The sequence below is a fragment of the Suricata suricatta genome, chromosome 10 (genome assembly GCF_006229205.1).
Source record: "Suricata suricatta isolate VVHF042 chromosome 10, meerkat_22Aug2017_6uvM2_HiC, whole genome shotgun sequence".
NCBI classification, from domain to species: Eukaryota; Metazoa; Chordata; class Mammalia; order Carnivora; family Herpestidae; genus Suricata; species Suricata suricatta.
Window position 1 is genome coordinate 126,055,330 of NC_043709.1, and position 27,955 is coordinate 126,083,284.

Consider the following 27,955-nt stretch of genomic DNA (forward strand, 5'->3'; position numbering starts at 1 on the left):
CAGCCCCAGGGCAGTGCGGGGTCCCTGACCCACAGCAGCTCTTCTGCATATATCTGATGAGCGTATGAACGTGTGTCCCGAGCAGGTTATTAACCTTGAGATAATTATGTCTGTTCTCTAACATTGAGATTATCGGGTGAGATCAGAGATAATACACGGAGAAGAGCCCGGTCGAGGACCTGGCACATAGCACGTATTTAATGAATGTTAGCTCCCCTTCCTACAAAGAATAAAGGAATAATGTTGGGGCCCAGTAGGCAAAAATAACCCTCAAACAATATTTGGCCTCCTGGGCCACACATGTGGCTTCTGTTCATCCTATGATTTTCTCATTGCTTTATAAAGAGACATGTACTTTTAGGCTTTGAATCAACTTGGTTCAGTCAGTGGCTCCAGCCCTCCCCTTGCTTTGCTTTCTAGCTCTTTGTTTGGTGTAGGGAGTTAACCCAAACCTCTGCCATAAAATTTGCATATTAAAGGATAAGCCCATGCATCACTGATGAAGGGCCTTAAGGAATGTAAATCTCTCCTCATAAAATTCTTCAGGCTCATCTTCCTCTTGGAGCCAGACTATTATTGGGGAATCCCTCCCGTGTAATGACTTGATTGTTTCCTTTTATTTACTACTGTCCTGATAAAAATGACCTTTTTGGAGCATGTCTTTACTTCAAAAATCTTGAACTATGTAACCATTAAAGAAATGATGTAATCACCCATGGCATATAAGACCCTGGCCATCTAAGTGAAAGGTGGCTTTCCACCATGCCCGTTGTCTGTCTTGTCTGTCGTTGTCTGTCTTCTTTCTTATAGATATCGTGCCGACACCAACCCCCTACTCGGGCCCTTCCGACTGGGGTACGTGGGCTGGTCCCCCGCAGAATAAGCTATACAAGTAATAAGGAACATATTCTTTAGGCATATAAAAATGTGCGTGGGCTATAAAGAAGAAACACCTAATGTGCATCAAAAAAGTCTCAATCAAATCTGGTATAATGCACATTACTTAACTCAGTGTACCAGCCCTAGGGCTTCTGCAGGTGCCTGGGCTGCACGCCCAGAGACAGCGTTCCAAACGGTGTCTATCCTTTTCTTTTTTAAATTTTTAAATGTTTTTATTAATTTTTGAGAGGCAGAGACAGGGCGAGGAGGGGAGGTTCAGAGAGAGAGGGAGACACAGAATCGGAAGCAGGCACCAGGCTCTGAGCTATCAGCACAGAGCCCGATGCAGGGCTCGAACCCACAAACTGTGAGATCATGACCTGAGCCGAAGTCAGACACTCAACTGACTGAACCACCCAGGCGCCCTGCAAATGGTGTGTATCCTCATGCCTATCAGTTTGAGAACCAGTGAGATAGAATATACATTGAAGTATAGTCCTGGGTGTATTAGGGTTCTCCAGATGGAAAAAAGTTTTTATATATATGGAGAGAAAGAGCAAGATTGGAGAAGGCTGGGGTCCACAGGATGGGCCAGCAGACTGGAAATTCAGGTAGAGTTGATGTTGCAGCCTTGAGTCCAAATTCCACGGGACAGGAGGCTAGACATTCAGGAGGGTTTTTCTGCACAGTCTTGACCACAAGCCTTTCCATTTGGGGTAACTTCAGTCTTTGATCTTCAGGCCCTCAACTGATTGGACGAAGCCCACCTACACGGGGCAGGGGGGGGGGATTAACTTAAAGTTACTGAATTAAATATTAATTATAGCTAAAATATACCTTCAGAGAAAAATCTAGACTGGTGTTTGATCAAACAGTGGGGCCTCAAGCATTAACCAAATTGACACATAAAATTAGCTATCAATTGAGCAAATATTTAATGATCAGTTTTAAAAAATATATAAAGCATCTACTATATCTCCAGTTTTAGGCTAGGTTTCATTGAGTCACTATAATGCAAAATCCTGTTCCCTCTTGCCTGCTACCCAGGAGTTTGTTACTGGTTTTTAATTTTTATTTTTTTTCCTTTAATAAAAACTCAACAGGGGCGCCTGGGTGGTTCAGTCAATTAAGCATCTGACTTCAGCTCAGGTCATGATCTTGCCACTTGTGAGTTTTGAGCCTCATGTTGGGCTCTGTGCTGACAGCTCTGAGCCTGGAGCCTGCTTCGGATTCTGTGTCTCCCTCTCTCTCTCGGCCCCTCCCCCCAGTTGCACTCTGTCTCTCTCAAAAATAAATAAACGTTAAAAAAATTTTAAAAATAAAGACTTGGGGCGCCTGGGTGACTCAGTCGGTTAAGCATCCGGCTTCGGCTCAGGTCATGATCTCACGGTTCGTGGGTTCAAGCCCCGCGTCGGGCTCTGTGCTGACAGCTAGCTCAGAGCCTGGAACCTGCTTCAGATTCTGTGTCTCCCTCTCTCTCTCTCTGACCCTCCCCTGCTCGAGCTGCCTCTCTCTGTCTCTCAAAAAAAAAAAAACAACATTAAAAAAAAAATAAAGACTTAACACATAAGGGGTGGGAGAGGATTCCTGGTTAGGAGCTTTTTAGGACCCACCCAGGCAGAGTAGACTAAACTCTTCAAATAAAGACTCCTGTATGTCAAATTTACTCACCTCAGATTGCTTCATTCAAAAAGCCACAAAAACAAGACCAAAAAATCAATTCCAGAGCTGCTACCACGTGCCAGTTCTAAGGATACAGCGACAAAGGAAATGTGGCTTCTGCCCTCTAATTGTTGATGGTCATCACGGGGCCGCTTAGTTGTCCTGACTTGCTTGACTAAATAAAACAATGGCGCTTCATGAAGCTGCAGAGGGAATAGGACGTAGTAGGAAAGACCCTTACCTTTGGAGATATTCAAAGGTGGAGAGATTTGTCATAAAAGCATATGGAGCATCAATCCAGCGGGAAACAGTTCTTCAGAACAGTCCCAGGGATGAGCTGAATCAGCGGGCACCTGATGCTCGTGAAGCACGGTCGCTTTTCCCCAACCTGTGACTGCTTGTGTCCAGCAGATGGCGCCAAATGACTGGTTATAGCAGGGATGCCCGGGCTCCTCCGCTCGGCGTGAAATCTATTTCTATAAAGCCAGCATCTTAAACAAAGCAATCATATTGTCTGTCTGAGGCTCTTTCTTTCCTTTTTATAAAGATTTCATTTTTTTATTTTTATTTTTAAAAACGTTTTTAAACATTTATTTATTACTGAGAAACAGAGAGAGACAGAGCATGGACAGGGAGGGGCAGAGAGAAGGGGAGACACAGAATCCGAAGCAGGCTCCAGGCTCTGAGCTGTCAGCACAGAGCCCAATGCGGAGCTTGAACCTACAAACTGTGAGATCATGACCTGAGCTGAAGTCAGACAGCCACCCAGGCACCCCTAAAGATTCTATTTTTAAGTAATTTCTACATTCAACGTGAGGCTCAGACTTACAACCCCAAGATCAAGTTTTATGCTCTATTGACTGAGCCAGCCAGGTGCCCCCTGAGACCCTTTCTTTTGCTCCGTTTTACAATGACCTGTGGATTTAATGAGAAGTGGCCAAGAAAATGGTTGCCAGTCCTAGAATGTGGTGATATCGTGAAATAATGGAAATGTAGGTGAAACACAAGAGATAGCCTAGTAAAGCAGCACCCACATATGGAGCTGACATGGGGAATGGTGTGTGCGTGTGTGTGTGTACATGTACTTGTGATGAAAAATACTTCAAAAAAAGGTAAAGAGAAAATATTGTAGAAAAACCTATAATGAGAATTAAAAAGTCAGAGAAGAGGAAAGAGAATGCGCTCAGGTAATCATGAGACCAGGGAGCTTAGTTTTGAGAGTATTAATATGGAAACTCCAGAAGAAAGGGTCCTATTCCTCTATTTCTGGTGGTCCTCATAAAAGGTGACTTGAATTTCAATGGATGTCACGTAAGCAGAGGATTAGGAAAAACCACACCAAGTCCACCAAGCCGTCTAGAGCCAATGCAATGGAATTCATTTCAAGGGAGTCTTCTTCCTGTCCTTGTAAAGACCAGAAATGGTCCACACCACACAGTACCTGTTAGGGAAGCGGAAGTCAGAGCTTGAGGTTCTGAAAGAGGATGTTCTCCACTGCAGAAAAAGAGAAGAGCAAAAAGCAGCCTTGGGTTGTCATGGTAGACCTACTGGGTTCACCTTCTCTTTAAGCTTTAAAAATCTCCCATTGAAATAGAAAATCTGCCTCTGGTGGAGGATCTGAAGAAGGGTGGATTCCTGCTGCAGTGGGGCATCTGATGCTCAGGGTAGAAGCTGCTTTCAGAGCAGGATCGCTGACCTAGCTTGAAAATGGGTCTCTGTGTCCTGTGTCCCCTACCTGGAGACATTTCCAAAGAGAAGACGAAAGGAGGGCATTCGTGAGATATTCCAATGGTCGTACCCAGGCGGCCCCTGGAGACCAGACTAAGACTCTTGCAGTCTTTACCAGGAGGATGTGGCTTCTCTCAGGAATTGTGCCAGTCATAAAACGTGAAATGATGCTATGGGCAAAAATGTCATTGAAGCAAAATAGTATATGATTATGGGCTTTGCAGTTTACCTCGATTCCAGTGGATTTTCAACATTGCTTGCAATAAATGAATAAATAAATAACCCTTTCTTCCAGGAGAGTTGATTTCTTACAGAAGGAGTATGATACCCAGGTTGGCAGAGATTTGAGCTTAATTATGAAATCTATGGAGAAGAACAATATTTAATCCAGATTATTCCAATTCATCTTTCAAATAATATCTAATAAGCATACTCTGGTAAGCCAGTAGTTCTCAACACTGTGTGCTGAAGGCTTACCTGGGGTAGGTTGTTAAGATGCAAATTCCTACCCCAAATCCAGACATTCTGGTTGTAGAGATTGGGGGTAGAGCTTAGGAATTTGCGTATTAGAGATAATTTCATCATTTTGAGCAATTCAGATGCAGATGGAAATCCCTTCCTCAGAGAAATAGTCCCCGAAGCAAAGGCAGAAGTAGTTGATCAGAGAAAACTCCAAACTCTCTTCTGTTCATTCATTCACTCCCTCCCTCTCTTCTGAACACATAATTCACCGAGGACTTCTGGTGCCCTACCTTTGTCCGTGGTGCTGTGGGACACAGGAAATATAAGGAGACTCGGTTCCTTCCCTCGAGGAACGTCTATCTAATGCCTGATACAGACATGCATTTGCATGTGAGTGACAATGTCAGGTGGTAAGTATTGCATTTGTAGAAATGATGTGCAAGTCCAAGAGTGTTGTGGGGATTGAGAAGGAAGTCATGTGCGTGTGACCTGGCATGCTCGGGACAGCAGGAATGGCCGTGCCGAGGGGGTAGGACATTGCCTGGGACCTGAATGATGACAAGTGGGCAGGATATTTGAAATGTAGGAACAGCATTCGCTCCGTGTCCTATGTATTAACCAAGAATATTATTATCATCCGTAAGCCTACGCTAAAGATAGCAGAGTGGCAAAGCCTCACCAGGGGTTAAACTATAATCTCGTTAACTACCTTCGGAGGGGAAATAAAGGAGCAGAAGTTCCTGAATCAGCAACATCGTCTCCTTGTTTTTTCAATATTCTGTTGCCAACAGAACCATTCTCTACTTTGCTAAGTTGATAAATAGTAGGAATGCTTGACATGACATGTTTCTTAAGTGTAACCTGTTTTTCTCATAGATTCATATCTATTTCGTCCAGCTGCCTTCAAAAAGTTAAAATTAAGATAAGACACATGACAAGTATAGGCAGTTAGCACCCTAAGAAGATTAGGACTGTTTGAAGCCACGGAAGGAAGATAGAATTAAATAAAAAGTAATGTATTTAACAAAGAGATCTGCATTCCTCACACTTCTGTTCAGACACGGTATTTTTCTTAGCTATATTTTGCCCATTTCATTAGGTGGAAAAAATTTTAATCCTGCTACCCCGTTCTCCTTCCCCACCTCTTCTTACCAGTATCCTACAAAGCATCGGAAACCAAATGTTTAAAGTGTTTTGTCACTGAGCGTGTAGAGAAGAGGCATCGCTGCCCTGCTGCACTGGATGGGAAAGGACACAGACTCTGGAGCCGATGACTCGGTTCTTAACCTTAGATCCATCACTTCCCATCTGTGTAGCTCCGGCAAAGTTACTTAACCTCAGGGGCCTCAGTTTCCTAGTCTGTAAAGCAGACATAAATAGGATTCTTATGATGATTAGTGAATCCATAGACACAAAAGCACTTAGAAGAGCCCAGAGCAAGGACTCAGTGTTAGCTACTGTCATGTGTTAGGAAGACAAACAGGGACAAGTTTAAAGGGACATCTAGGCAGATGGGAGAGGTATTCATCTGTATTTGAAAGTCAGCTATAGGGGCCCCTGGGTGGCTCAGTCGGTTGAGCGGCCGACTTCGGCTCAGGTCATGATCTCACAGTTCGTGGGTTTGCGTCCCGCATCGGGCTCTGTGCTGACAGCTCAGAGCCTGGAGCCTGCTCCAGAGTCTGTACCTCCCTCTCTGACCCTCCCCTGCTCGTTCTGTCTCTCTCTGTCTCTCAAAAATAAGTAAAAAACATAAGAAAATAAAAAAAGAGAAAGTCAGCTATAATATGGGGCTAGAAACTATTCAACCTCCCACCCAAGAAAATTATATCTTCCTTTATAACAGAAAACATTTAGGCTATTTATAAGAATGTGTAATATAAAAGCAAATAACACATTTAAGGTATGAGAACAGCAAGAATAGGGATATAAAAGTACCGGAGAAGAGTCTAGTACAGAAATGCATTCACGGCAGCTCAGGTCTGCGCAATGAGTGGACCACACGTTGTCTCCAAGCTTTCTGGAAATCACTGCAAAGAAGGGGAGCGTGATCAGCGGCAAGATAAAAACAGGCCGAGTATTCAGGAGAAATACAATTACTTACACAATTACTTACACCGTTGTGACCAGAGAGGACGCTCACCAGGTCAGCCTAGGACGAGGCTGTGCAGCACCAGACACAACGTCTTCGGCAGCTTTTTGGCAAAAGGACTACAGGGCTTCTCAGGGCTGCCCCGATAGCGTTCCTCAAATCAGCACCCCAGGGGCGTTTCAGTAAAGCAGTTCTAGGGGGAGATGGGTTGTGCGCCCAGGTGCTTGGCTGCCTGTCTGTCTTGCCTCATTGAGAGGAACATTTCTTTGTTAATCTTTTGTAAAAAAATTTTATGGTTTTTATTTATTTTTGAGAGACAGAGACAGCGTGAGCAGGGGAGGGTCAGAGAGAGAGGGAGACACAGAATCGGAAGCAGGCTCCAGGCCCTGAGCTAGCTGTCGCCACAGAGCCCGACGTGGGGCTCGAACCCACGGACCATGAGATCATGACCTGAGCCGAAGCTGGATGCTCAACCTAGTGAGCCACCCAGGCATCCTGAGAGGAACATTTTGATTCCTGCAATGCCCATGACGTTTCTTTGGAGTTGTTTGCTTTCTTTTCTTTCCCCTTTCTTTCTTTCTTTTCTTTCCTTTCTTCCTTCCTTTTGAAATGTTTATTATTTTGAGAGAAAGAGAGAGACAGAGCCTGAGCAGGAGACGGGCAGAGCAAGAGGGAGACAGAATCCAAAGCAGACCTCAGGCTCCGAGATGTCAGCACAGAGCCCAGTGTGAGGCTCGAACCCACGGACAGTGAGATCATGACCTGAGTGGAAGTTGGATGCTCAACTGACTGAGCCACCAGGGGCCCTAATTTGGTTTCTTAAAAGCCATTTGCAACTGTTTTCTTTTTTAATCTTCAGCCTCTGAGACAGGGATCATTAAACACATCTTACAAATAAAGAAACTAAGTCCAGGAGTGGTTGGACAGCGAGAAAATGGTGGGAGAGGACGGAGGTGCTGGCTCCCTGAGCTCGTCTGGACCTTCAGGCCTGACCCAGGGCCAGACATCTCCGAGTCCTGCTCCCTTTGCCTCACCAGTCATCTCTTTATCCATCGACCTCCGACTTTTTATGATGGCAACTCCATTAAAATTGCTATGGCAATAGGTGATATTTTTGTTATCAAATCCAGTGACCTTTTTCTCAGTTTGCTTTTTTTTTTTTTTAATTTGAAATACTCAGTTATTCACTCTGCGGCATTTTGTCCTCTTTTAGTTTGGGGAGAACTGGATACTCCTGGACGTCCTGCTACTTCCCCACTGCTTCTGCTCCCTGGCCCTTATGAGCAGTTCCTCCACCTGCCTCCCACATGCTGGGGTCCCAGGGTGTCACCTCTGACCCTCTCCTCACACCCCCTGAGAGAGCCAATCCTCCCTGACAAATCAGCTGCCATCCTGAAAACAGCAATCCCCAAACTGAAAGTCACATCCTGTATGAGGCTGAGTTCTAAGACCAGGATCTGTGGAAAAATAACGTTTCTTCAACATGAGACTTGTTCATTGTTTTTTCAGTTGAATCAGAGAGAATAGCTGGCTCAATTTTGGAGCCATTATGTAGAAAAAGATGTCTCCTTACAGAAGGGAATGACACTTGGAGTAGTGACGTGTTCATGTGGTGAGGACATACAAGGGATGTGAGACCAGCTGGAGGAAGAGAGGCTCATATTTCCCATCTCACAACCTGTTTAGAGCCTCCAGCTGCGGGAGGAAATGGCAGAAAGGAAATTAAATAGTTCTTCCCTTATTTGTTTATGTATTTATTAAAGTTTATTTTGAGAGAGAGAGAATGGAGGGGGGGAGGAGGAAGAGAGAGAGAGAATCCCAAATAGACATTGCACTGTCAGTGCAGAGCCCGATGTGAGGCTCCATCCTAAGAACCATGGGATCATGACCTGAGCCAAAATGAAGAGTCCAATGCTTAACCGACTGAGCCACCCAGGTGCCTCTATTATTTATTGAAGACCAAGCACACACAGGTGAATTTGTGTGCAGTAACAATGACTCCATGTGTCTCCGCTGCCTGTCCACTGAATATTTTCATGTGGTTGCCTCACAGTATTTCAAACTCAACACATCCAACATTTCTTATCTTTATTTCACACTGTTATACTTAGATATAGCAAGTACCTGCTCTATAGTATTGCTGTTATAAAGATACTCCCAAATTTTAGTGGCTTAATCAATAAAAATTTATTTTTCATCTGTGTAACATGCCAAGATAGGTCAGGAGGTGGAGGGTGAAATGGGGCACTGGAGGTCCACTCTACAAGGTTATTCAGGGATCCAGACTCAAGAAGGTCTGTCATCTCCTAGGTAGCTTCCAAGACTGCCGTGGTGTCAGCATGCAGTCAGGAGAGGGGACAGAAGAGAGCATGGAAAGGGCACATCTATGTTTTAGCATCTCACCACGTCTGCTCCCAATCCACTGGGCCACCCAGACACCAAGGTAAGAGTTCACATGCCAACACGAAGTCTGCACCATGGGAGGGAACATATACTGCATTTAAAAAAAATTTAATGTTTTAATTTATTTTTGAGAGACAGAGAGACAAAGTGAGCAGGGGAAGGTCAGAGAGAGAGGGAGACACAGAATCCGGAGACAGGCTCTGAGCTAGCTGTCAGCACAAAGCCTGACGCGGGGCTCTAACCCACCAACCGTGAGATCATGACCTGAGCCAAAGCTGGACACTCAACCGACTGAGCCATCCAGGTGCCCCCATATACTGCCTTTTGATGGTGAGGTTGTCATCTGTCATTCTCCTTCCTCCCCATTCCTAATTTGTTCTTCAACCAAAATTTTCTGAGTCTCAATTTTTGCTTTTGTAAAAAGGACCAACAATTGTGCTCTTCATAGGGTTTTTGTGAAAAGTGAGAAAACCTATGTAAAGCAATTAGAATGTGTCTGACTTCCACTGATGTTCACAAGTGGGTTAACTATTATTGTTATTAATTAGGTGCAAAATTTCATCAGTTGCCTCATTACACCAACCTAGAAACTCTTCTCCCTCATCAGAACTGCCAAATAGTTGGTGAGTCCTATTTACCTAATTAAAAAAATGCACACATAATTATGTGTCTTTAAATGCAAGAAACAGATGTTTCTGATAAAATTGAAACATATGGATTTGGATATTTCTTAAAAAGAAAACAAAAGCCACTCTCCCTGGGGGATCCAATGTATTTATATGACTTCAACTGCCATCTTTAAAATGGGTCCTATATGCCAGATGGACTTAACAAATATGTTCAGAACATTCCAATCTAAAACAGAAAAATCCAAAATTTTTTTTCAAGTGCACATGGGACATTGCCAGAATATATCACATTTTGGGCCACAAAACAACCCTCAGCAAATTCAAGAAGATTAGAGTCATACCATGCACCTTTTATGACCACAATACTAAGAAACTAGAAGTTGACCACAAAAAAAAAAAAAAAAGTCTGGAAAGAGCACAAATACCTGGAGGTTATGTAACATGCTACTAGCCCAGCACCATACTGGTAAGCTGTATAATTTCTTGCTACTTCCTGTAGTCAGAGAAAACACATTTCTTAAAAGTTAAACCCTTCTAAGAGTTGTCAGAATAGAGACACCTATCATTAAAAAGCTTATACTCAGTCAAATGCGTCTTGTCAGTCAGGCTTACTGGAGATTCAAGTCCATATGTATAGAACATGTCTTCTTCCCCACTGCTTCTGCCTTAGAGAACAATGAATGGGTCAACCAGGAGATAGAAGAAGAAATAAAAAATACATGGAAACAGATGAAAATGAAAACACAATGGTCCAACACCTTTGGGATGCAGCAAAAGTGGTCTTCAGAGGGCACTATAGAGCAATACAGGCCTACCTCAAGAAGCAAGAAAAATCACAAACAAGCTAACTTTACACGTAAAGAAGCTAGAAAAAGAACAACAAACAAAGCCTAAAACCAGCAGAAGGAAGGAAATAATAAAGACTAGAGCAGAAATAAATGATATAGAAACTAAAAACCAATAGCAGAGATCAATGAACCAAGGAGCTGGTTCTTTGAAAAAGTTAATAAAATTGATAAGCTTGACTTAGAAAAAGAAAAGAGGATTTCAAATAAATAAAATCACAATTGAGAGAGGAGAAATAAAAACCAATGTCATAGAAATACAAACAGAATAATATGAAAAACCATATGCCAACAAATTGGACAACCTAGAAGAAATGGATAAATTCCTAGAAACATATCAACTACCAAAACTGAAGTAGGAAGAGATAAGAAATTTGAACAGACCAACAACCCACAAAGAAATAAAATCAGTTATTAAAAAACAAACAAAAGTCTAGGACCAGATGGTTTCAAAGGTGAATTCTACCAAAATTTTTAAGATTTAATTTATGTTCTTTTCAAACTATTCCAAAAAATAGTAATGGAAGGAACATTTCCAAATTCCTTCTATGAGACCAGCATTACCCTGATACCAAAACCAAATAAAGACACCACTAAAGAAGAGAACTACAGGCCAGTATTTCTGATGAATGTAGATGCAAAAATTCCCAACAAAATACTAGCGAACCAAATCCAACAATACATTAATAAAATCATTCGCTATGATCAAGTGGAATTTATTCTTGAGTTGCAAGGGTGGTTCAACATTCGCAAATCAATCAATGTGATACATCACATTAATTTAAAAAAAGGGTAAGAAAGAGAAACCCACATCTAATATCATTCTAAATGGGAAAAAACTGAGAGCGTTTCCTCTATCATTAGGAACAAGACAGGAATGTCCACTCTCACCACTTTTATTCAACATAGCCTGGAAGTCCTAGCTGCAACAATCAGACAACAAAAAGAAATAAAAGGAATCCAATCAGCAAGGAAGAAGTAAAATTTTCACTATTTGCAGATGACAGGATACTATATATAGAAAACCCAGAAGACTCTACCAAAAAATTGCTAGAACTGATAAATGAATTCAGTGAAGTCACAGGATACAAAATCAACGTACACAAATCTGTTGCATTTCTACACATCAAAAATGAAATAGCAGTAAAAGGAATTAAGGAATCAATCCCATTTACAATTGCACCAAATAGTAAGATAGGAATAAATAGGTGAAAGGTCTGTATACACTCTGAAAACTATAAAACATAAAACACTGATTAAAGAAACTGAAAAGCACAAAGAAATTGAAAGATATTCCACACCCATAGATTGGAAGAACAAATCTTGTTAAAATGTCTATATTACCCAAAGAAATATACATATTTGATACAATCCCTATCAAAATACCATCAGCATTTTTCACAGAGCTAGAACAAACCTAAAATGTGTATGTAACCACAAAAGACCCCGGATCACCAAAGCAATCTTGGTAAAGTAAAGCAAAGCTAGAGGCATCACAATTCCAGACTTCCAGTTTTATTACAAAGCTGTAGTTATCAAAACAGTATGGTACTGACACAAAAATAGACACAAAGATCAATGAACAGAATAGAAAACTCAGAAGTGAACCCACAATTATATGGTTGATTAATCTTCAACAAAGCAGGAAAGAATATCCAATGGGAAAAAGACTGTCTCTTTAATAAATGGTGTGGGAAAACAGGACCATTTTTTACACCATATACAAAAATAAATTCAAAATGGATTAAAGAAAATGTGAGACAGAAGACCAAAAATCCTAGAAGAGAACACAGGTAGTAATCTCTTTGACATCAGCCATAGCAACTTCTTTCTTTCCTTTTAAAAATTTAAGACCTGGTATGTGGAGGGGCAAGATGGAGGAGAAATAGGGAGCTCCTTACTTCCCGCCCACATCTCTCAAACAAAGAAGGGCTGAAGCCAAAGGACTCTGAACCACAAGAGACTGGAAAGAAAAGAGACAGAGTCCACTAAGAAGACAGCCTCATAGGTATGTGATTGCAAACTGGGTAAGATAAAAATGGTCTGGGACATGGAGGCATGGAGGGGAGGGAGCCCCATCCATGGAGAGATGAGGGGAAGAGAAAGAGCAGCTGAAACTGCTCATAGAACTGTCCCTGGAGAAGAGACAAAACTTGACCAGGGACAAAGAGGGATCCTATCATCCCATCTCTAACTGCAGGGTTCAGAGAGAGATCCTACCTCTAACTGTGGTGCTTTCTTTGGGCTGGGTGCCTCGATCCCAGAAATTCAGTCCAGGATAGATGGTATGCAAGGGATCACAGTCACAGTTGACAGGAGGAACCAGTCCCCTACTCGATCCCCTGCTAGGAAGTGCCCCAGCTTGTGGGATTACATTTGAGCAGTATCATTAATGCTCACAGAGTAAGATCTGGAAATGAGGCTGGGTGTGGGACATAGAACATGGCCCACCTTGGCTGCACCCTTGGCACAGTGAGATAGGACCCAAAAGAGTGATTTGCAACACCGGTTTGAGAAGGGACTAGGGGGTCGCCATTTTTCTCCCCATGGCCACCAAGGCGGGGCCCTCAGGGCCCACAGTGGAGGCAACTCCCACCTACACCAAACCACACTCATCTGCCCTGGGTAGCTGCTTTGTTAACGGAGCGTGGATAGATGATACGAAACAGCCCCTCTCCCAAGATCAGCACTGATAGGTATTTCTTTATCTGTGTCTTCCTCACTCTCTGTCCCTTCCCAGCTCACATTCTGTCTCTCTTTCTCTCAAAAATAAACATTTAAACAAAAAATAAAGAAATAGGCCTGGATTGCAATGTACTTTCTTCTTAGGACTGCCTTTGCTATATCCCAAAGAGTTTGGATTGTTGTATTTTCATTTCCATTTGTTTCCAGATATTTTTATATTTCTTCTCTAATTGCCTGATTGGCGTGTTCATTCAATCGTAGAGTTTTCTGTAGCCTCCATATTTTTGGAGGTTTTCCAGACTTTTTCCTATTATTGATTTCAAGTTTCATAGCATTGTGATCTGAAAGTGTGCATGGTATGATCTAAATTCTTTTATATGTATTGAGGGCTGCTTTATGACCCAGTATGTGATCTATCTTGGAGAATGTACCATGTGCACTTGAGAAGGTGAATTCCATAGCCTCAGGATGTAGAGTTCTAAATATATCTGTCAGATCCATCTGGTCCAATGTGTCATTCAGGTCCATTGTTTCTTTAGTGATTTTTCTGTCTGGTGGATCTATCCATTGCTGTAAGTGGAGTATTAAAGTCTCTTGCAATTAACACATTCTTATCAATAAGATTGTTTCTGTTTGGGATTGTTTCATGTATTTGGGTGCTCCTGAATTCGGTGCATAGCCATTTATTATTGTTAGCTCTTCCTGATGGAGAGACCCTGTAAATATTATATAATGCCCTTCTTCATCTCTTCTTACTGTCTTAACTTTAAAGTACAGTTTGTCCGATATAAGTATGGCTACTCCTGCTTTCTTTTGACTTCCAGTAGCATGATGGATATTTCTCCACCCCCTTACTTTCAATCTGAAAGTATCCTCAGGTCAAAAATGAGTCTCTTGTAGACAACAAATAGATGATTCTTGCTTTTTTATCCATTCGATCTAGCTTGGTGTGTCTCATGTGAATCCAGGAAGATTTTTATTTTCAGGGCAGTACTTCCTGAGGCCTCACCCAGTGAGGTGCTAATACATGTTTTCTTTTAAATACTTTGATGAATGCTCCATTTCCTGCAAGTCAGGCTGCTGCAGCCCCGCACACGTTGGAGATGGACTCCACAGGCCCTGGGCTGGGCTCCCGGAACCCGCCACAAAGTAGCTGTGGCCACTCCCTCTGGACTCTGTGAGACACAAAAGCCCCAATCCAGGCCTATTTCAAGAAACTAGAAAAAGCACAAATACAAAATCTAACAGAACACCTAAAGGAACTAGAAGCCGAGCAGCAAGAACTCCCCAAACCCAGCAGAAGAGGAAAAATAATAAAGATCAGGGCAGAAATAAACAATATAGCATCCCCCCCCCCAAAAAAAAACAGTTGAGTAGATCAATGAAGCCAAGAGTTGGGTTTTTGAAAAAATAAACAAAATTTATAAATCTCTAGCCAGGCTTCTCAAAAAATAGGGAGCACTCAAATAGACAAAATCATGAATGAAAGTGGATTTATTACAACCAATCCCTCAGAAATACAAGCAATTATTAGGGAATACTATGAAAAATTATATACCAACAACCTGGACAACCTAAAAGAAATGGACAAATTCCTAAACACACACACACTGCCAAAATTCAAATAGGAAGAGATAGGAAATTTGAACAGACCCATAACTAGTGAAGAAATTGAATCAGATATAAAAAATCTCCCAACAAATAAGAGGTCTGGGCCAGATGGCTTCCCTGGTGAATTCTACCAGACATTTAAATCAGAGTTAATACCCATTATTCTCAAGCTATTCCAAAAAATAGAAATGGAAGGAAATCTTCCAAACTCATTCTACAAAGTCAGCATCACTTTGATTTACAAACCAGAGACCCAGCAAAAAGAGAGAACTACAGGCCAATATCCTTAATGAATACAGATGCAAAAATCCTCAACAAGATATTCGCAAATCGAATTCAACAGCACATAAAAAGAATTATCCACAATGATCAAGTGGGATTCATTCCTGGGTTACAAGGCTGGTTTGATATTTGCAAATCAACCAATGTCATACATCGCATTAACAAAAGAAAAGAGAAAAACCATATGATCCTGTTGATAGATGCAGAAAAAGCATTTGACAAAATACAGCACCCTTTCTTAATAAAGACCCTTGAGAAAGTCGGGAGAGAAGGAACTTACTTAAACATCATGAACGTCATTTATAAAAAGCCCACAGCTAATGTCATCCTCAATGGGGAAAAACTGAAAGCTTTCCCCTGAGATCAGGAACACGACAGGGATGTCCACTCTCACCACTGTTGTTTCACATAGTGCTGGAAGTCCTAGGATCAGCAATCAGACAACAAAAAGAAATGAAAGGCATCAGAATTGGCAAAGATGATGTCAGACTTTCACTTTGACATGTCACTTTTCACAGATGACATGATACTCTACATGGAAAACCCGACTGACTCCACCAGAAGCCTACTAGAACTGATCCATGAATTCAGCAAAGTCACAGGGTACAAAATCAGAAATCGGTTGCATTTTTATTCACAAATAATGAAGCAACAGAAAGAGAAATCAAGAAACTGGTACCATTCACAATTGCACAAAAACCAAAATACCAGGAATAAACCTAACTGAAGATATAAAAGATCTGTATGATGAGAACTATAGAAAACTTATGCAGGTAATTGAAGAAGACACAAAGATGGAAAAACATTCCATGCTCATGGATCGGAAGAATAAATATTGTTAAAATGTCAATACTACCCAAAGCAATCTCTACATTCAATGCAATCCCAATCAAAATCACACCAGCATTCTTCTCAAAGCTAGAACAAACTATCCTAAAATTTGTATGGAACCACAAAAGACCCCGAATAGCCAAAGTAATATTGAAGACCACCACCAAAACGGGAAGCATCACAATCCCAGACTTTAGCCTCTACTGCAAAGCTGTAGTCATAAAGACAGTAAGGTATTGGCACAAAAACAGACACATGGACCAATGGAATAGAACAGAGACCTCAGAAATGGACCCACAAATGTATGGCCAGTTAATCTTTGACAAAGCAGGAGGGAGGATCCAATGGATTAAAGACTGCCTCTTTAACAGATGGTGCTGGGAGAACTGGACAGCAACATGCAAAAGAATGAAACTAGACCCCTTTCTTACACCAGACACGAAAATAAACTCAGAATGGATGAAGGGCCTGAATGTGAGACAGGAAACCATCAAAACCCTCGAGGAGAAAACAGGAAACAACCTCTTTGACCTCAGCCACAGCAATTTCTTACTTGACACACCTTCAAAGGCAAGGGAATCAAGAGCAAAAATGAACTATTGGGACCTCATCAAGATAAAAAGCTTCTGCATGGAAAATGAAACAATTAATAAAACTACTAGACAACTGATGGAATGGGGAAAGATAGTTGCAAATGACATATCGGATAAAGGGCTAGTATCCAAAATCCTTAAGGAACTCACCAAACTCCACACCTGAAAAACAAATAATCCAGTGACAAAATGGGCAGATCTGAACAGACACTTCTCCAAAGAGGACATTCAGATGGCCAACAGACACATGAAACGACGCTCAGCATCACTCATTATCAGGGAAATACAAATCAAAACCACACTGAGAGACCACCTCATGCCAATCAGAGTGGCTAAAATGAATAGATCAGGAGACTATAGATGCTGGCCAGGATGTGGAGAAACAGGCACCCTCCTACACTGTTGGTGGGAATGTAAACTGGTGCAGCTGCTCTGGAAAACCATGTGAAGATTCTTCAAAAAATTAACAATAGAATTCCCCTATGACCCAATAATAGCACTGCTAGGAATTCGCCCAAGGGGCACATGTACCTTAATGTTCATAGCGGCACTTTCAACAATACCCAAATCATGGAAAGAGCCTAAATGTCCATCAGCTGATGAATGAATCAAGAAGATGTGGTTTATCTATACAATGGAATACTACATGGCAATGAGAAAGAATGAAATCTGGCCATTTGTAGGAATGTGGATGGAACTCAAGGGTGTCATGCTAAGTGAAATAAGTCAGGCATAGGACAGATACCATATGTTTTCACTCATATGTAGAACAGGAGAAACTTAACAGAGGACCATGGGGGAGGGGAAGGGAAGAAAAATAGTTGAGAGGGAGGCAAACCATAAGAGACTCTTAAATGCTGAGAACAAACTGAGGGTGGGGGAGAGGGGAAAAGGGGTGATGGGCATGAAGGAGGTTACTTGTTGGGATGAGCACTGGGTGTTATATGGAAACCAACTTGACAATAAACTATAAAAGAAAAAAATGAATATATGTTAAAAAATAAAATTAAATAAAAATTAAGACCTTTTTAAATTTTTTAAGTGTATCCATTTTGAGAGAGGGAGGAGAGGAGGGACAGAGAGAGAGAGGAGAGGGAGAGAATCCCAAGCAGGCTCCACATGGAGCCTGAGTTCTGATGTGGGGCTCGAACCCATGAGTCCTGAGATCTTTACCTAATCTGAAATCCATGATTGAGCCATCCAGGGTCCTCTTTAGCAACTTCTTTCTTATCTTGTCTCCTGAAGCAAGGGAAATAAATGCAAAAACAAACTATTGGGACTTCAACAACATAAAAAGCTTTTGCTCAGCAAAGGAAACAAGAAATGGAAAAGTCACCAAATGCAAGAAGATATTTGCAAATGACATATCTAATAAGGGTTAGTATCCAAAATATATAAGGAACTTATATAACTCAACACCCCCAAAACAAATGATCCTATTAAAAAGTGGGCAGAGGACTTAAATATTTTTCCGAAGAAGACATCCAGATGGCCAATAGATACATGACAAGATGCTCAATATGTCATCATCAGGAAAATACAAATCAGAACTGCTATGAGATACTACTTCACACCTGTCAGAATGGCTAAAATTGACAATACAAGAAACAGCAGGTGTTGGTGAGGATGTGGAGAAAGGGGAATTCTCTTGCATTGGTGGTGGGAATGGAAAGTGGTGCAGTTTGGTATTTCCTCAAAAAATTAGTAGTCTTCCTACATAGGAACGTTCACATGTTCCTCTTGGTTTTCATTTTTGTGTTTACCTCCTAGTTTGATGTCACAGAAAAATAGTCAGCCAAAACCTACTAAGAAACTTCTCTCTCCTGTCCTCACAGTTATTGGTTGGTGTCTATTGGATGAAAATGGCTGCTGCATGAATGTCCTCTAATCTCCTTTGGTTACCAAACTAATGAAGATTCCAGAATACTAAATTCTGACTCTTCAAACGTGGTTCCTGGGGTCCCCAAACCTTCCTGATTTTTATTCTGAGTAGCAGATGGCACTGTGCCCAAGTCTGAAAAGATGTTGAGGGAACATGTGCTCAAGCTTCCTGCAAAACCCTCCCTTAGTAGCATAAGCAGGCTCACCCTCCTCCTTGGGGCTTTGAGTGCTCACAGCAAGTGTGAGCTGGTTCTGGACGTCGTGGCAGAAGCTGGTTCATGACTGAGCTCAATTCCTTGCCTCTTGGGCGCACAACTGGACTATATTTCCTGGTTTCTGTTGCAGTGACTAAGCTGTGGCCACTGCACTTTGGGAGAAAGTGATCTTCCCATTTCCAGGCCTGGCCTGTGAAAGTCTCCTATTCATTCCCCCTCGTCTAGCTGGGTGTCAATGCCCAGGATGACCCTGGAAACCATAAGATGAAGGTAGCAGAGTTGTTACCAGGCTGGTCCCTTTATGACTGCATGGAGCTGAGCGCCCTCCCTGAGCTGGACACACATTGGGGTGCTACATGAGTGAGAATTACTGAAGTCCTCTATGCTTGAGTCTGTTAGGCAGGGGGACCCACTCCCTGCCTCCACGGAGCTTACAGCAAAGCAGAGGGAGACAAACACAAACGATCCAACTAGTTACTGGAATTATTACTGAGTGTGGGACAAAACAGTGGGAACCATCCATTTTTCAAAGCTTAACCTGAGTTTAGAAGCTGAGTAGATGTAATCAGTAGCTGGAGGGGACAGCAGGGGAAGCGCCAAAGCATTCCAGGCAGGGGAGAGTGTGCACAAAGACAGGAGTGGGGAATCAGGAGCGTAAACAGGAGGAACGCGAGCACCTGCAATGGCTGAGCTGAGAGCCGGCGACCCAGGCGAGGCGCACCTGGGCTGAGTCCTGTGTTCTCAGCACAGCTCCCGGCCGTGGTCGGCGCCACGCTGTGCCAGGTGACACCGTGAGGGCTGTGACTTTGGAGCCTACCCACACACCTTAGGGGCAGCAAATGAGGCAGCTCCTATTTTGGTCTGAGTGGTGTAGAAACCAAGCGACAGGTTCGGGTTTGTAAGTGAGATCACAATGACGAGTCAACATCCTTCACTTGTAGACATGGTAATCCTTGTTTCTGTCAACTCCTGTTTTTCTAAAATGCATTAACACGGGCTCTGTGTGCTTTTATTACACTTAACCGACTGAGCCACCCAGGCACCCCTGTGTGCTTTTATTACACATGCCAACCACCCAATGTTTGTCTGTCTCTGATTTTAACCCTCTGACCTACAGAAGCAGAGACAGACACAAGACACGTAACTCCACTTTCGGACTGCTCAGTTATTATCTGAGAGTGGAGGCGAACGCCCTTCCCTCTGACTCCACCTTCCATTTTGGGGGCGAGGAGTATCCAAAAGTGGGTGTGCAAGAAGATGCATTAAGGGGAGGGAAAAACTCACCGGAACTTCTTTTAAAAAGAATTACGTAAGAACATTTAACATGAGATCTCCCCTCTTGACCCGTTGTGAAGGTCACAGTTCCGAGGTACTGTGACCTATGGGCACAATACTGTACAGATTTCTGTGTGTTTTTTATTATCTAGCCATACTTAATATGTAATCAATGCAGATGAACGAGGTGTAAATAAAAATATGTATATGGATAAAATCGGGTAAGCAATCAACAAAGTTTGGAGAATTTCACCCTAGTAGTCTGCTAGAGTCCCTAGGAGGGGCCCTCCTGTCCTTACCCTCAGGTGAGCAGCCGAATACCTTCTGTGGGAGGAACCCAGGGAAGTTAGGCCCCCACCCCCGTCTCCTCCCCAGCAGCACATTCCTTGGCTCTTGTCCATTTCTCCTTTGTCTTGTCTTGGCAGAACTTTTGGTCCTGAAGTACTTTCCCTCCTGTCTGGTGACTCCACGGTTACCTTTCCGCTGTGGCCCCCCACCCTCTCTTCCCCCTGGGCGGGGCCAGCGCACCTCACCTCTCGGGCACCTCACCTCCTCACCTCCTGTCCTTGATTTCCAGCAGCCAGCTGCCCGCCTCTACGGCAGCCCTGTCTTGGCAATATCTTAATGGATTCATGCCCTTCCTAGTGAGTGTTTCTCTGATTTTGAAGGAATAGGGATAATACAATAACCATGCCTTTGGATGCCCGCTAGTGCTCTCTGCTTTACGCAATAATCTCCAACGCTGATGCCTTTGTAAGAGGCGGGCTAGCATTCTCACTTTGGGGATCACACGATGGAGGCTGAGACTGAAGCCCAAACATCCGAGCTGGAATTTGTAGACAAACGACTCGTCTGCTACCAAACCCTGAATCTCTGCCACATCCCAGGTCTTTTCTCGCCAGTACCCAGCATGGGGGGAGGGGTAGTTCTATTCATGGCAGGTCAGTGCTAAAATGGCCTTCCTGAGTGAGAAGCATCCCCTTCTTCTCCAAGCAAACAATCTAACTTGCAGGCTGTGATCAAAATTGATGGATAAATAAAATCCGTTGGTTGGAAATACCTGAGGTACATCTGGGGAAGGTCAGAATAATAACCCAAAGAAATTCTAACGTCTAGAGCTTTGGGTAGGGCACGTACTGCCCAGGGCCCAGAAATGACCCATGGGTTCTTCCCTCCTACAGGCAGCCCCCGTGGGTGCAGCAGCCTAGGCCCACCCGGCCAGGCCTGCCAATGCATTTCCCTCTGTCGTACGACTTGCGGGCACAGCCACATCCACAGGCTGAAACAGACCCCGCCCGCCCTCTCGCCCCCTTCACGAGCGTCTGGGGCCGTGACAGGGTGTCCTCTCCACTCTGCCTCACACCCAGGTTCGCACCTGGGCAGATTTCCCGATTCCACTTTTCCACCTTGCAGGTTTCTGTTCACTTCTCCAGCAGAATCAAAACAAGAGATTTACACAAAGTGCTGTGGGTTTGGACCAGGAAGTCTCCTTGGGCAATGCGTTTATTCTCCGCTTCTCTCCCTCGCCCTTAGCTACTACCTGGAAGAGCCGATGGAGAGCAAAACCACGTTTCTTGGGAAATAGGCAGAGGCATGCTGAAAATCTGCTACAGCTGTCTCCACACCTGGGGTACATTTAATCAGAACATAATGCATCTGCTGTCCAAGAACAGGGTGGGGGGTCCCTTCCTTGCCAAGGGAAACTGAACAGCCCCTGATGGCTGGTACATTTGCCCCCCCCAGGATGGCGACAGGTTGGTGATTGAGGATTTTGGAAAGTTCTTTCCCTCAAATGCGGATCCAGCTGATGGTCCCGCTGTGTGTTGCTTATTTCCAAGCACTTCAGGGGCGGCTTTCTCTGACCCTTAGCTCCTAGAACCCGAGACCTCGCGGGGGGCGGGGTGGGGGTGTGGGGTGGGGTTGAGGGCTCTTATTTCAGTCACATTTCCTGCTCACTCCCTCTTAACCTGCAGGCCAATCATTTGATTTTTGCTGCCTTTCTCCTCCCATAAAAGGGATTTAGGGGCATAATTCTTCAAGAAATCTCAAGTGGTTTTAATCAAAAACTCGTTTTGATTCTTCATCTCTTTTCTGGGAGTTATTTTCAGTTTTGTTTTCTTTGGCTCCCAGAGGCTGATAAAAATGCATTAGTTTCCAGCTTCACAGGTGAGAGCAGAGGTTTCCAAAGAGCAAAGTGGATTCCGGCTGAGGCTGAGTCAGTAATCAGCTTTGTCGGCCTTTGACTCTACCCAACTTGCTTGCTCTGAGGAGGTGCGTAGGATGACTGTGCACACAGAAAACAGCATCACGGTTCCTGTATTCCAAGAAGGAAGATGCTCTACAGACTCACTCTCCAACCTTCTTTTCCAGCAGGTACTGACCAATTTGTTTGTACTTTGAGTTCTCGTCAAGAACGGAGAGTCTAACTGGATCTCCATGCTAACCAAAATGTTCAGAACTTGTACATAGAATACTAATTTTTAACTTGTCATCTTGTAATCGTTCTGGTGAGTAAAGGGAAAGGGTAACCGGGCACATTTTTGTGTATCTTCAGTGGTGATCTTTAGAGGGGTCAGATGCCTAAGATGTCCCAAAACCATGAGCCGCATCAGGTGACTTGGCCCGCATTCCCATGCTTCTCTCTCCAGCTGTGACACATGAACTTGGTCTATTTATAGTCATTATTATTATACAGCTGACTCTTCATCTTTTGCAATGAAAAGATGGAAAATTCAAATGATATGGTTAAAATCCAAATGGCTTTAGATATAATGAAAAACAGTCATCTACTGAGACACAGTGTCTCTCTTACACACATATACACATCCCACTCATCTATGTTTGGGCTTTCACTTTGCATCTGATTATAGTCCTCATTTGGCTTGTTTCATACTGCCAACAACCAGGGGACCCAGAAGGACAGCTGGGAAAGCAGCAAGATGACCATCCACGTGTCGTGCTTTGGGGAGCACTTTTAAGTTCATGGCCCCAGTAGCTGCTACCCAAAGTCAACAGCATAGAAACCTTCGTGTTATATCAGAATCTCCATCTAAGAATGGATTAACCCAATAGGAAAGTTACAGCAAAAGGTAATACTTCCTTAGTAGGTAACAGTCAATGGAACAAAATGGTCTTAGGTCTTGGTCCCTCTGGAGTGTTTTCGAGAGATCCGTGGTTGCCATGAATAACTCAGGCCATGTAGACAAGACACAGGAGATTCAGCTTGGAGCTTCTAGGACCAGAGCAGATTGCTTATGTCTCTTTATATATAACCAGGTATTCTTTGGAGGAGAAGATGGGACTGGATCAAGGTCATTTGGGAAATTCTGCATTAAATAAACAGGTTTCGTCAGCCTTTAATCCTCAGATTTTATTGTGAAAGTCTTAAGAAGGGAAAATACTAGGAAGCTTCTCCCAAACTTTTTTGACCCAGAAGTTCCTCTTCACTGGGAATCTCTAACATTTCAAAGGGCTCTAAAATCCCACACAACCTGCTTTGGAGAATACCATTTGGAGAAGCCAGGTGTCCAGGGTCACCAACTCCCCCGTCTCAGGTCCTAGCTCAGTGGGCTTCACATTTGGGTACCCACATCCTTGGGGATGCACAAAGCCTCGCTAAGAGTCCAAATTCTAGGTTCATCACTTCTGTGGGCACACTCCCCTCTAACTGCTCTGCCATTCCTCGGAGCTGTACCTGCAGGATGCAGTGCCCTCTGTTCTTGCACAGAGGCTGTTTAATAAAACAGGAAGGCCCTCTCCCTCCCCCCTACTTGTGATGCTGCATTGCCCCAAGGTAGGCAAATCTCTGGGGTCCCCGGCAAATGCTGTTTTCAAAAGACATTGGATGAGTCTACTGACTGAGTAAGCTTTTTAAAAATTCAGATGGTTTCTAATTCTTTGCTTTATGCAAATTGAGGGAAGACCTAATTGAGTTGTAAGAGAATTAGGTCAGTAATAATAATTTCGCTGATAGATCACCATATCAGAAGGGTCTTGATAATTTACATAGCTATGATAAAATTCCTTCCATTCTAATTTTGCTTCTATAAAGAGAGTCGTGTAGTGCTTACAATAACTGTACCAACAATAATTGCAAGATGGGAATAATGTTGATGAGAAACCCCAACTATTTTAGTAAAAAGTTTGATGAAGAGTAGTTTTTCCAATAAATTTAACTTTTACAGTGAATAATTATTTATAAAAATTGTATTCCTGTTATTTTCATAAATTGTGTATAAAGAATATCTATAATGACAATTCAGTCCAGAAATATTTCTTTGATACCTAGAGCTATATAGTCACAGGAAATTTTAGATGCTAATTTCAAATTAATTAAATGTGCACAATTAATTTCAAGTTATTTTTACTTCAGATAGTTATGCTTGATCAGCAAAAGGGTTTCAGACATAAAACATCACATTATCATATATTCATATGGGGAAAGTGGAGTGGAGCTATAACCTTGGGAGTAAATGAAATAATTTTTTTGCTTGTTGGTGTATACTTAAAATGAATTATTGGGGCGCCTGGTGGCTCTACCGATTAAGTGACCAACTCTTGGTTTTGGCTCAGGTCATGATCTCAAAGTTGGGCTGACAGCATTGAGCCTGCTTGGGATTCTATCTCCCAAAATAAGTAAATAAACATAAAAAAATGAATCATGGTAGATATCAAATCACTATGGTATTATATTGCACTGGAAACATTTCTGAAGGTCTTATGAGTTTTATCTTTTACTGTTCAATATGCCCATTCAGTAGAAGTTATATCCTTTGTAACTATTTAAACAATGAAGACATATTCTAGATGTTAACTTCAAAGGGTGTGAGAAGAGGTGTAGTTCTTAAAGATTATTTTCAGGGGTGACAGAGCAGGAAGCTGAAGTCTCTGTGTCCAATAGCCCATAAGGAGAAGGAAGAGGTAGGGACCCAGAGATGACAGCATTTGGTTTGACTCAGCTTCAGGCTGTCCCTCTTGCCCCGTGCCCTGGTCACCCTCCCTCCACCTATGGGGCCCTCTCTCTAGTCCGGAGCCCACACCCATTTATTTATCCAGCTCTAGGTCCTTCACGTCCCAACCCTATGTCCCACCTTACCCCTAACCACCTCCTCCCCGCTCCTCCAACCCCCTCCCCCTCTCTTCTTCCCCCTCCTTCTCCTCCTCCTTCCCCCACCCCCCAGCCCCAACACTCATTCCCTTTAGACTTGATAACCTGCCATGTTAACTTGGCATCGGGACACCTCCTGGTCTGCTACCTCAAACTCCCCATCTCATTCTTGCCCCAATGCCAGAAACCCTCAGATGGTAGGAAGCGCACAGCTGATCCTGGTCCCTGAGCCCCAGTCTACCCATCACCATCTTAACAATGAGCATTAATTTGTAGGTTTGCAGTTTTCAAAGCCCTTTCCTCTTTATATTCCCTCATTTACTCATTACCATAACCTGCCATGTTAGAGGAAGAAACTGGCAGAAACTCAGAGGATTGAATTGATTTGTAAAAAAGGGCGGAGTTAATATTTGGATCTGGGTCATTTGTCTTCAAACTCCATGCTTTATCCATGATGTCTCAGTGGCTCTGAAGAGTCTTTTTTAGCTCAAGGTCAAGGCAAACCAATTGGGATCTCCTGAGTCTGGAGTGGCTCACTTCTCAGTGCCCTTAGTGAGCCCACCCCCTGAAGATGGTGGTGGGTGTTAGCACAGTGTCCTTGTCTGCTGCCCCTCCCTGGGTTCTCCATCAAGATTCTCCACCAGAAACTTGGAATAGACTTATAGACAGCAAGAAGGGGATCAACACACACGCACACTTGATGTGGAGCAAGATATGATGGTGTGGAGCCAAGATGAGCTGACTATAAACAAACATTCACATAAAAATGCACAAGATGTTCTGTGAGTGGTGTTTTAGTCTGTGTAGTTGTACCAGAAATAACACTTGGTTGGAAGTCAAAATACCAATCATCTAGCTTCAGTTTTTATTTTTAATTAAAGACAAAGACTTTTAGAAGCCAAGAGGAGTGCTAAATCTGTTTCAACTTAGCTCAAGAAGCCTAAATCAATAGGTATTTCTGGCTTGAATAAGTTAACTTTCGCTATGTTTCATGTGTTATTTTTAAAAACTTTTGGGGGGAACTTTTTTAAGTGCAGTCAGGATGCTAGACCTGTATGTTAGAAAAATTATTCCATTTTGGGGGCTTGATTTTTTTATTCCTCTGTGTGAGGTATTTCATTGAGGCTGAGCATTCAAGAATGATAGAAAGTTAACTGGGATTTCTAAAAGTGGTGGATACTCTAGGTCGTAAAGGAGTAAGTATGTAGCTAAGATATATGGTGAAGAATTGTAGGCCTCTTAGCACACACAGAGATCATTTACTAAGGATAGGACTGCAGCATTGTGAACAGCCTGGGATCAGCCTCAACGACCATCTGGAAGTTCAAGTGTGCTGATGGCTAGGAGGTGGGCCACCTGGAGCTTATCAAGCCTGTTCTCATTGGTTGGCTCCAACTGTTTATTTCTGAGAACCACTCAACTTGATGGTTACTCAGGCTCCATTGATAGCTGGGACCCGCTCGCTTTCATCAGAGTCGATCTAGGGCTGGTGAATGTGTTAACACGCGTTGACCGGGTTACAAATACTAAATTCATGCACAGAACTTAAAAGCAAATCTGGGTGAAACGGTGGGTGGGGCTTTTCCCAAGCAAAATCGGAGTGACCTGAAGAACTTGCAGATGGTGGTCCGCTTGCTGGTTCTCTCTGCTCACCTCTGGTTCCGATATGCTCTCTGAAATGTCACTGCACACAGGACAGACTTACCTGAACGTAGAACTGAATCCCTTTGTGGCAAAACTTTCAGAGATGGATGTGCAAGACTGTCACACTGAGAAGGAGGTTAGAGGTTGCTTACTTGGGTGTAAATGACCACCCAGGGCCATTTGGGTCTATAGGTATTTGCGGCAGGAAAATCTTCTTCTGTGAAATCATCCCTGTGCAGGAGAAACAGCATTTTGCCCTGGCCCTACATATCAATGATGCATCTGCCAAAGTTTCTGTGACAACATTTCCAAGTACTGGGGAAGAAGGGGAGAGGGTCACAGGGCTTTTAGCTGACAATGCTGTGTACAGGGAGGACACCAGGGTTCAGGGACGGGGAGCGGCTTGCCTGAGGTCATAATGCAAATCAGTAGTGAAGTCAAGTGTTACTCTGACATCCATCAGTTGACTTTAAATTCTTAAAAAATATTTATTTATTTTTGAGAGACAGGGACAGAGCGGTAGAGAAAGGGAGGGAGACAGAATCTGAAGAAGGCTCCAGGCTCTGAGCTGTCAGCACAGAGCCTAATGCAGGGCTCGAACCCACGAACTGAGATCATGAGCTGAAGTCCGCATGCTTAACTGACTGAGCCACCCAGGCGCCCCTCGTCAGTTGACTTTCATCACCCTGCTGCTATTATCCTTTTTTAAACAAGGAATTAATATACTAATTAATTTACCATTCATGGCATTGTTTGTGAAATGCTTTAAAGTCCTAAGCAAAAGACACCAGATAACTATTCCAAAGTATTTAGTATCTATTTATAACACAAGGCACTATGAACAAGAGCATAGCTTACAGAATAAAAATTTACATTGTAATCCATTAGGGAAGTACTTTGTAGAAACAGATCAGAGATAGATAGAACACAGCTGTACCCAGACTAACAGCTGCCGGAGGCCAGGTCTGGAATATGCTCTTTACCTCCAACCCCCCTGCGGCCTCCGTGCTAAGCTCTAAGCCTGGCAGGAAGCTGACAATGAGGCAGTGTTTGTTCACTGGACCTGAGTCACAGGCATATTTTCCTTTGAGCTGTGTTCCCAGACGGTGTATCTTGGAGTTTCATTTCTAATTA

General features: G+C 43.0%; 1 long non-coding RNA gene across 2 annotated transcripts; it reads right to left on the reverse strand.

The window, feature by feature from the left end:
- Nucleotides 1-1,360: 1,360 nt before the first annotated feature.
- On the reverse strand, nucleotides 1,361-27,101 carry LOC115304295. 2 transcript variants are annotated; one of them, XR_003914370.1, is made up of 4 exons: nucleotides 26,883-27,101; nucleotides 6,667-6,758; nucleotides 2,783-3,032; nucleotides 1,361-1,646 (listed from the first exon to the last, which is right to left on the reverse strand). It is a non-coding gene; the product is annotated as an uncharacterized LOC115304295 (long non-coding RNA). The 2 variants fall into 2 exon arrangements; XR_003914371.1 differs by lacking the exon at nucleotides 26,883-27,101 and adding an exon at nucleotides 18,787-18,973.
- Nucleotides 27,102-27,955: the final 854 nt, after the last annotated feature.